Source organism: Epinephelus moara, chromosome 1 (assembly GCF_006386435.1).
Source record: "Epinephelus moara isolate mb chromosome 1, YSFRI_EMoa_1.0, whole genome shotgun sequence".
Classification (NCBI taxonomy): domain Eukaryota; kingdom Metazoa; phylum Chordata; class Actinopteri; order Perciformes; family Serranidae; genus Epinephelus; species Epinephelus moara.
This window is the reverse complement of record NC_065506.1, coordinates 5,177,882-5,189,247: the sequence shown is the minus strand read 5'-3', so window position 1 is coordinate 5,189,247 and position 11,366 is coordinate 5,177,882. Positions and strand designations below refer to the sequence as shown.

Sequence of the window (11,366 nt, the reverse complement as noted above, 5' to 3'; positions counted from 1 at the left end):
TTTTTCTTAAGTCCACTTCACCCAAAATTATTTCGATCTCCGCTTCGGAAAAATTATTTTTTCTTTCTCTCTCTTTCTTTGTTTGCGCCATGACTGACAGGTCGACTGGATGCACCTGCACCTCCTTATATGGTGGTAATTGGATATTCATGGGCGGGGATTTATGCTAATTCCTGATTACCGGGAGCACGCTGTCACTTTACGATGGATTGGCATTCATGATCATACACACGTGTTTACGATCAAATCTGAGTTTCCCGCGGCGTTCCTGAATCCAGAGTAGGTTTTTAGTAGAGTAGGCTTTTATGTGCAAATCTACACACAGATTTACTCACTTTTCATGAATGAGACCCAAAGAGTGCACTGGTTAGGATTTAAAACCAGAGTAGTACTTGGGAATCAAGTGTTAAGACCTGAGAATTTCTTGTTGTGCCTTGTTTTACTCACCCGCAGCTGGTCTCCAGCAGACTGTCCCCGACCTGCAGAGACGCCATGCCAAAGTCTGCTATCCTGATGTTGTTCTTCTCGTCTAACAACAAGTTCTCAGGCTTCAAATCTCTGTGGCTGGAGGACACCAAGAAGGAAAGCATAAGACAAAGAGTGAAAAATGTAATTTTTTTGAAGCTTACAGCGTAACTTTAATATTCTTCAACCTGGACCCTATTTCCCCATGTTTTTGTGTCTAACTGATTAATGGGAACAACAATTTTTGAAATTATACCAGTATTGAGTGAGAGGGTTGCAAAGCAGGTTGCAATGTAACCACTCAGGGCATTTGAGCACCTTCACTGTACGCCCACTAACAGTCCTTGTTTTTGTCACTGACAGGCTCAGACTGTCACTCTAATTGACTAATTACAGTTTGGAAAGGATCCCTCCAGAGATAAATCATCATTGTGTTAAAGATTTTTTTAAACCAGAAGCAGCTCCCGAAATCTCCATTGCCAAACACACCAGACTCCATTTGAATTAATAGTAATTTTAGCATGTTTAGAGCCAGCAAACTTTCACATCTATCTGTGTGGATTAAGGGTTCAACCAAATCAGAGTTGGGTGTTGTTGAAACAGTGGAAAGAAAAACAAAGACATTTTTTTGTTAGTTTTATTTTGTTTCTGTCGACTTTCAATGAATTGATTTTATGATTATAAAATTACTGGGATTGGTGATGGGTGGGTGGGTTTGGCGATAGCAATTTCAGGGCTGTTTCTGGTTAAACAAAAAGGATTTTACTCTTTCATAAAAGATCTATCCATGTTGGGATCCTTTCTAAATTGTTGTCAGACACTTAAAATTACAATTTTCCATGAACGTTACATAGTCTGTTTCGCTGCTCCCAGCTGCAGCACTCTCACTCAATACTAGACCAATATCAAAAATTGTCCCCATTAATCAGTTAGACACAAAAACATGGGAAAATAGGGTCCAGCTAGAAAAGTACTGTAATTATTTTTTAACTTCAAAAACTAAATTCTTACTCTTGGAGTGTGACTCCCTTTTTTGTCACATACAGTGCATGCCCACTATAGCCTACCAATTCGCATAAACTCGCATCCGCCCTGCACTGCTGTGCTTGTGGCTGCAGCTTGATTGGCTGTCTTGATGTAAGAACCACTTAAATGTTTCAAATTGTCAGCTTGGTCTGCATCACAGGTATCCAAGCATGCTTTGTGCAGCAAATCATTTCATTATTGGAAAATACATTTATACATGTCAAGTTCAGGAGAGTTTCCCACAGGGCTGTTTGGGGTCAGACCAAACTTTTGGACCCTTGAAAATCTCTACAAAAAATGCCAAGTCTTACTTGTCTGTGACATCCAGGTCATACTGTAGGATATCTAGAGTCAAAGACAACTGGACTTCCTGTAGGTTTTTAAAAGGTATTTCAACCTCTTATCTAAAACAGCTTGTTCTCCTCTGGAACAATTCTGGGACAGAAGAAGTTTTGCAAGGTAAAGACATCATTGACTCTGCACTTCTAGATAACGTCTCACTTGTTTCCCTTCACTGACATCCTGGTAATCCATTTGTGTGGTAGAAAAATAAATGGACTGTGGTAGAGAAATTGATTAAGTATAAGAATGTGTGACATCCTGTGAGGACAATGGATGGTTTCTCTGGGCCATGATTAGGTTAACACTCGTGGCCAACTTTGTGTGGGAGCCGCAAGCCATCTGGTAGTCATGACTCGACAAATCTTGATGATGTGCTGTGTTTGCTAATCACATGTGTGCAAACTGGTTCAATCCTGTCAATGGAGACACTGTGAGAGCCTATTTAGATATCTCATATGATGGGTGACACACAAAACAGCGGAAGGATGTAAGTAAAGACGAAGTAAGGTTTCTTGGTGTGAGGTCATACTCATGTATGCACTCTGTACTAAAGATTTGTGTTGTAATAAAATCATTTGCACAAGTCAGGACAACTTGGGCTCATGGGTATTATTGCTTTCTTGCTCAGAGTGTGAATTGGCCAGGCTTTCTTTTTGCAAACCTGATGACCATTTTGCTTTTGCCTCTTCATTGGAGTTTCATGTAAAATAACATTTTAATACAGCAGCTCCTGACATGTGTAGGCACTTTGCTTTTTATGCTTCAACCTGTGGAGGTGGTGTGGGTGAAATGAGAAACAATTAGACCTGAAAGCATTTACACCTACACTGCGTTTTCTGTGGTAAAGGTTACTTTATTACAGTTCAATCATCAAGAACTGATGCACTCCCAGTGTAAAGGAGGTCCAAATCAGTATCAGATGTACCCTTTTACTCAAAATAACTAAGGGATATGAATCCAGTAGATAAGAGTTTAACTCTAGTTGTGTATCTCCTTGGTTCCTCTATAAAACACAAAGTTCAGAATAAATCTCGTCCTTCAAAGCTAAACACTTGACAACTAAATCTGAGAGTCAGTGGCATGACTTCTTTGATGTGCAATTGCTCTTAGATACACAGTGCTGCAGCCATGTGTTGAAGAACTAAAGGTGCTCTCAGAGATGAAAAGAGATCAAGAGGAGCTGGAGCCTCTAAAGTCGCCCCCGGCTACGGCTGATGAGGAAAGAGGCTGAAGAGGAGGCACGCAGGGGGAAACCTGTTGTTCAGCCATCAAAACTGATCAAACACTCCAGTGCTTCTAGGAATAACTCTTTATATACAATTCTTAGAAAGCAAACTATTGTAGGTGCTGCCTGAGTTTATATCTTTCTATTTCTATAGTGGATTTATTTTATACTATGGAGGATAAGCACTAACTATGTACTAAGCTAAGCAAATTGATGTCGCAAGTTGCACATATCTGGTAGGGGTGTAACAATAAATAGATCCAATGATCAATGATCGAATATCACACATCGATCCGTATCATCATCTTTAGGTAACGCCTTTTTTTTTTTAAATTCTGTGTCACCGTCAAAAAGCACCAGGCAGATGATGGGAAGCAGCCAAGAGAAAGGTGATGAGGATAATGTTATTTACTCTGGAATTAATCAGCAGTGTGGAAATATTTTCAATTCCAGAGAAAATACAGGTCAACAGACAAAATGCATGCCGCCTGTAGACCGTGCTGCTACGAGATGGACGTACCTGCTGAGCCAGGCATATCACTCTACTAACATCTTGCAGCAACATTAGCTGCTCTGTTCCATTAATACTGGTCTGAAAAACTGTGCATGCAGGCTGAAATTCAACCGTGCTGTTCTGTTGGGAGATGCAGCGACTAGAAATAAGCAGAAATAATGCATGTAATTTGTTAAGCTATGAGTAGAGGAAAACTTCCTGCAATGTAAAAGTGCCTAAGCTAATGAGTGAGTAGCAAAAAAAAACCGATTGGTTTTTTTTATGACTCTTGACAGTTATCACTGAGCTGAATTTGATTCTTTTATTATATAATGTTGCCGTTAATCTATGTTTTATGGCTGTTGGCAGGGCTGTTTCAAGACACTTGAAACAGCTGGGGGCCCCAGGCAAGAGGCACCTTGGAGGCATCATATTGTCATTGATATGGACCAATGTCAGCCGTCTCTGGGGGCCCCCTTCCAGCTCGGGGCGCCCCCTTCCAGCTCGGGGCCCTAGGCAATTGCCTAGTTTGCCTGTCCGGTTGCGACGGCCCTGGCTGTTGGAAGAAGTTTGCCTTCAAGTTTTATGAAAAAGATGATGGTTTGGATTAAAATGGAAGATTTCTGGCACAAAGCCCTGAAAGGTAACTTATCCCATGTGCTATTTTTAGACTTCATTACAATTTGAGGTGCTGGCTCATGGATTATTAGATATCAGATGTAGTTTGCTCTCACGCAATAGACTCTCAGCAGTGACAAATCAGTTCCAGCAGCTATTTGTGTAAATTTCTATTCCTCCCACCCAGGGTCCGAAATTAACACCTGTCAAACCCTGAATATGAGTAGATTTTCTGTTTGGGGTCTAAATCTCAGAAGTCTATCTGCCACACTGGCAGGTAAATGTCATGTAATAAAAAACTATGCCAAGAGTCTCTACCGCATTTTGGTGTTATCCCAGTTTTGTAGCAGTGTTTACTGTACAGGACATCAGCCGATCTTGCTAAACTATCACTTGCCGCCGGTCTGCTGCTAGCTAGCATTGTGCCCATACTTAAGAAGGTAATTAAGTAAGAACACAGAGGCCCCATAGTTTGAACCAAAACAGCAAACTCTTTATTGCCTCCCACATTTGTATTAGCACCCCTTTTTCCCTTCTTACCTTTCACAATAAATGCCCTAGACATACACACTGCAACACTGCTTACAGGAGGGAACTTACTCACATGCTGAGGCTGTGGTGATGAGTTGTTCAATATGGCCTCTTCTTTAAGTTTGTATTCAACATAATACCTTATTATCTCAATGAAATGTACTGACACAAATGCATATGTGACACAAAAAGGCAATATATATTATTTTGGCCTGTAAAAAAATGCTTGGTCGGTGGATTTTTTCATCTACCAGCCAACTTGGCTGATGAGTTAAAAAGTTGATTTCACTGCCAGAGCCCTACAAAATTACCTCCAGCAGGCTACTGGTGTGCATGTTTCTGACCAAACTGTCAGAAACAGATTTCATAAGGGTGGCATGAGGGTCCGACGTCCTCTAGTTGATTTCAGACACTGCTCCCACCCATATTTTGCCCCTCTGAGCAGAAATGCTTTAAAATACACGTGTATGCACTGATATTGTTTGAGCCTGCAATTATCAGCTATGATGCTTTTTCCATTTAACCTACAAAAAAATCTTTACTGTTAAGTGCCTAAAAACGGCAACTGACAGAGCAATGTTAGGATGCATATGATTTTAAAGGAACCAAACCAAACTTGGAATACAAAGCTGTATGCAACTGAACTTCCCAAACACAGCCTATTCATTGTAAATGATAAAAACTGAAAAATGATGTATGATCTCTGTTCCCTAATTTGAGCGAAAAAGGTAACAGACCATATGGAGTGGCTGTGGCAGAAGTCCAAGGCTGAGATGATCTGTCTGAAGAATTTTCTGGCCTCTTTAGGTGTTAGCCGGCCCTTTTTCACCAGGTAGTCGAACAGCTCCCCACCGGACACGTGCTCTAGCACCAGATACCTGCACAGGGAGACAGTGAAAACAGTTCAGGATGGTCAGTAATAAAAGAAGAACTTAAGTCTTTTGGTCGACTAGTACGAGTATTAGCAGTAACATGTACTGAGGCACAAAATATTTCCTTCTACCATATATGTTGAAGGTTTGCATGCTGCTCTACAAGTTGAGAAAATCCTCCAAACTACTTTAATTTTATAGATGTCTAAATCTGAAGAGTTCTTGTACACCCATAGAGCTGGCTATCCATACTCAATTAATTAATTCAATGTGTGTGATTGGCCCACGACTGCAGCAACTACAAACCCATTCAGTCTGTGGTGTGGTGAAGTGCAGCACGGTGTATTTGATAGAGTTTGCAGTGTGGTGCTGAGATGCCACAAAAACGTTTTAAAGTATAGTTATATTACACTCCTGTGGAATTTTACACAATTGAAGACTTCCATTTACATGACAGATGTCAAATGAAGTAGAAAAAAAAAGGTAGCATATGAGGTGTACCCTATATGGTATACCCTTTCAAGTTATGGAGTAATGGAGAAGGACAGAGCCCTCCATCAGTACTCAGCGTTTGAAAAACGAAGCAATACCCTGGAGATCATGGAGGCAATGTAGAGCAGTTCAATTGAGATACAACTATAGGAGATGACAAAGACTGAAATAATGGCAGAAAAAAAATGGCGTGAAAGAGTTTCTCCCCTGACCTAAATCCAGTTGGGCATGTATGGGATGTTATGTATCGGTGCATTTGACGCTGCCAAGTTCCGCCATAGACTGTCCAGAAGCTTACTGATGCCCTGGTCCAGGTCTGTTTCTTGGTCTGTAATTTGCTTAATTTAACTTACTTTTTTTGTTTTGTTAATAAAATATGAACATGTGATCAAATGTGCAGGATTTGTTAGCCCCCAGGTTTCTGAGATTTTACAGTTTAAGAGATTTTTTATGTGACAATAGGAAAAGTTAATGATTTTATCTCAAGTTGAATGCATAGTCAGAATCAGCAAAGTGATCAAAGTCATCAGGTAACTATAGTAGAATAAAAAGAAATGTGAAATATTTCCCCCTAAAATGTAAATAAGGAACAGAACCCAAAATGTGTACTTCAGTAGTATCCCACTTGTGAGTCCACACAGAGAGTAAACATCCAATCCTCAGAATGAGTGAGGCATTAATGAAATGATTGAGTCATAAACCACAGAGTGTTTATGACATTTTGAAGTTACCACAGTACGTGGATGCTTAATGTAAATCCTTGAGAAAATCTCTGCACCGTGTTGGTCCGTGCGCATGTGGTTTAAAATGTTTTATCTCTGTCCTCTGTTCATTCGTCTCTGAGACATCGCTGATCCTCACCGGCTCCTCCTGCAGCCCATCTTCCCCACAGACTGATTTATTAGCAGATTAAGGGATCTGCTCGAGCGTTTACCCGTCAGAGCTATTTAAATTAGAAACGTGTTCGCTTGTGATTTGTGAGTGTGAAATTTTCTACTGCAAACTGTTTGCATCCATGATGACCATCCGTCCCTGTCCTCGCAACATTAAGAAAACAAATTCCTGCTCCATTTGATGACGGCGGTGCCTTTATCAATTATTGAACAGCGCATTAAGCCGTGCCACTGAAGCACAGCAGCCACATGCAGCAGATTAATGTATACAATAAAACACGCATATACATTTAAGCTACACAGTCGCAGGAGGCAGGTTAATGTGAGGAGGACCAATAAAACATCTTGTGCCTTTATAAAAAACCCAGAGCTCACACATGCTGTATGGAGCAGAGGTGCAGTAAAAGTTAAAGTGTTCTGCAGTGCTGTCGACAGCCCTGGGCATAATTTAGACATCATTTTCATATCTTAGCCATGTTTGTCAGCTGAAGTTGTGCTGAAACTGGAACTCTCCTCACTTTTTGTGTGAAAGAATATCAACTGTGATCATACAGTTTTCAATTTTTCAAAGCAAAGTGAAAACAGATTTTTGACCTGTTTGTGGAAACAGCATCTCAGCCTCAAGCCTCAGTGGTTCATTGGCATTTGTATGACAAGACTTTTTTCCCACACGTTACCAATTATTCGTTTGCTATTAGCTTTAACATTTCAGAGGATCAAACATGCTGTTAAGTTTGTATTCCATTGAAAAGTGGCACACTTTTAAATAACCTACTTTCAAATCTTTGGGCTTGGGGAAAGTATTTTCAAGTCAAAAGACTCATGTCCAAGTAAAGTCACAAGTCACGGTTGTTAAAGTTCAAGACAAGTTGCAAGTCATTTTTTATTTTGTCCAGGCGAGTCTAAAGTCATTAAATTCATGAATCGAGTCTGACTTGATTCGAAGTCATGTGACTCGAGTCCCCATCTCTATTTTACAGTAATGATATGATTGGGAAGTACCAAAAATTCACAGCTATTGGAAATCACCAATACTGCAAAAACAATCAAACGAATAAAAAATCTGTAAATTTAAGATGATTAAAGACTTTCATCTTAAAACAATGTATGTTTGTGTTCAATCACAAAGCCAGAAGTTATGGAGCATTTTCGTCTTTCACAGTAAGGTCTTTGGCACCTGCTTGTTAATGTCAGGTCAAGTTGATGTCACTACATATTCATTTTTTAATTTATTTTATCTTCATTTAACCAGAGAAGTAACAGAGAACCAGTTCTCATTTACAATGATGACCTGGCCAAAAAATATATATCAAAAAACAGTATTACATTTTGTATTATCTTTTAGTATTTCTGTGAAAAATGTTAACACAGTGTGATGTGGGGCTAAAATTACTATCCTTTAATCCTAGCAATTTACCAGATCAGTAATAAAATTTCAAACAGGCAGAATTTTACAAAAGCCTTAATCACTTAATATTTCAAATATCCACTGACAGCTATTACTCACATATCTCTTTACATAGTATCTTTTCTGCTTAAACCTGTTTTAGGCACATTTTCAAAAACTGAAGTTGTATCGTTAATTAATCTTAAATCAAAACATTCATGATGTGGCTGCTCACAGTGTGAATGCAGCATGTACTTACAGGTATTTCTTATTTTCATAGACGTCATGCAGCTTTAAAACGTGGGGATGCTCTATGAGTTTTAGGATGGCTATCTCCCGCTCCACCTGGAGAGAAACACAGGAGAAACACAATGAGTTACAAAAGACATTCAAGAGATCCTCCTCATTCACAGCAAATATGGAGACACACAGTCTAATGTTAGTGTCATCTTCACTCTGAGAATGATGAGACTGCCATCACAGGCCGGTTTTACTGGGCTCAAGCCAGAACTTGCAGCCTGGATGACTAACAAAAATAGACATCACGAGCACACACACACACACACACACACACACACACACACACACACAAACAAACTATATTACGTTAATCACACTAAACAGCCCTGGGGAGTTTTCACACCCATGGTGTTAGATGCTTGCTGAAACAAAAACTCAAACATTTAACCTCTGGATTGGTTCACTTGTGGAGCTTGATGGTCTGTTTTTAAAAGGTTGTAGCCTATTTGATGTCTTTCATTTCTCAACACACTCATGCCTTGGTAATCATTAAATGAGTATAAAAAAAAAAAAAATACTCACTGCTGGAAAGATGTACTTTTCATAAAACCAGGCTGCCTTTGCAGTCGAAGACACAAATACTTTTGAAATCTGCAGTACATGCCAGAGAAAATTGAGAAAAAGGACTGTGGCATTTGCTTTTGCTCAAGACCTACAACCTATCACGATACACTGTGCTGTACCAAACTAATCAATGTTGCCACTGGTGGGTGACATGTATGGATGTATAAAGATTATGTATAAAAATTCCCATGGGAATTGCTCAGTGGTGCTTAAAGCCAAAAAGAGTTATTTCCGCGAAATTTAATTACCTGGAATTCTGCATCTGCTTCTGCATCACTGGGCCCACAGAGCAGGCACACTACAGACCTCTGCTGGCCAGGCTGGCTACGTCAGGTGGTAGCGCTCTGCTGAACTGAATGCATAGCTATTCATGCAATTGGTTGATTTCACACGGCCTTACGCCACACCTCCAATTTCTCACTCGAAAAACAAAAGTGCCAGTAGTCGTTCCACTCCTGTACGGTAGGTGGCGCCACCTTACATAACTAGGCTACTACTACCTACAGTGACAAATGATGCCCTCCTGCTAGTAAGAAGAGGAAGAAGAAATATTTCAAGTCTTGTATTTCTCACTTCCAGGTATGTTGGCATGTGTGTTGTGAAGTAGTCAGTCCTTAGCTTTTAAATTTTATACTTAAGATCGTCGGTAGCGTAGTGGATAGTGCTGGCAGCCCATATGTAAATGTGATGCCTCACTGCAGCGGTCACGGGTTAGACTCCGGCTTGCAACTATTTTTTGCATGTCACTCCCCCACTCTCCCACTCTCTCGCGAAAAATCCCCCAAAAATAATCTTAAAAAAAAAAAAAAACTTTACATTTAGTTTCTTATATGTTGTATTTGGTAAAGAAAAGAAAAATGAAGTATTAAAACATAATTGTCTGTGACATTAATAGGTAATAATTAATAGGTAAAAATGTTTAGGCCTAAACGACAAAATTGTGGTCTGCCCCGCTGAATCTCACTCAAAGGTTTTTTGAAAAGTTGGCAGCCCTGTGAGTGGGGATGAAATGATTTAATCTTGCAGCTCCTCTACACTTTCCAAATGTTACTGAACCAAATGGCCTAAATCCTGATAGTAAAAAGAGTCACTTTACAGGCAGTGTGACGCTCAAAAAATGTATCCACTGATTTACAGACGCCTGGAAGAACTCAAATAGCCAAAGTATAATACATATATAACTGTATGTCACGTGTACACTGTAAAATATTTGACTGTACATTTACAGTAAATCACTGGCTACTAGTTGCATTACTTTCATAGTAAATTACTGTATCATTTTTTACAGTAAATTGTTGTGAAATGACAGCTGTATATAGTGATCTCACAGTAGTTATGCCACTATACTGCTGTAATTTAGCAGTATGCTTCTATAAAATTACTATATTCAACTGTAACCCAATGATAGCCCATTACGTTACTGATATAACAGTACGTCCCTGTGAATTACTGAATTTCACTGTGCTGTTCACAGTTTATGTACATTGGATTACTGTGATTTAGCAGTATGCTCCCATAGAATTACTATATTTGACTGTAATCTCACAGTCTAATTCCATATAACTGTGAGTTAGCAGTATGCTTATGTAAAATTAAAATATTTACCTGCACGAATTTCACAATAAAATGAATTTGAATTTGGTTAAAAATCACAGTAAAAGCCCGTGAGGTGATAATAATGTAATTTATTGTGAAATTTTACAGTTACATAGTGTAACTTCCTGAAAATAATTTGCAGTGTAGCTACACATTAGAGGGCTGCATTGGGACTGGGTCCCGCGGGACCCAACGCAAATATTGCGGGATTGGGCAGTTTGGACTTTGCTGCGGGCGGGAACGGGCGGCTAAAAAAAACCACTGCGGGATCTTGGTGCACATGCATGAGCGTTTTCACTCTATATTTATTCATTCATTGTGGGAATGGAGTGTGACTCTCTGATGGTGGTGTCAGAGAGGAGGATGCTGTCTAAGCTACGAACTATCTTGGACAATGTCTCACACCCTCTCCACCATGTGCTGGTCAGGCTCAAGAGTACTTTCAGTGGGAGACTCATACCACCAAGATGTACCACTGAGCGCCACAGGAAATCATTCCTGCCTGTGGCCATCAAACTGTACAACTCCTCCCTCTGAGTGGCCCAGAGACTTTTTCACACAC

General features: G+C 39.8%; 1 pseudogene; it reads right to left on the bottom strand.

Moving 5' to 3' along the window:
- The window catches only part of LOC126407048 (serine/threonine-protein kinase BRSK2-like), a 221,543-nt pseudogene that overhangs the window by 73,161 nt on the left and 137,016 nt on the right, over nt 1–11,366 (bottom strand).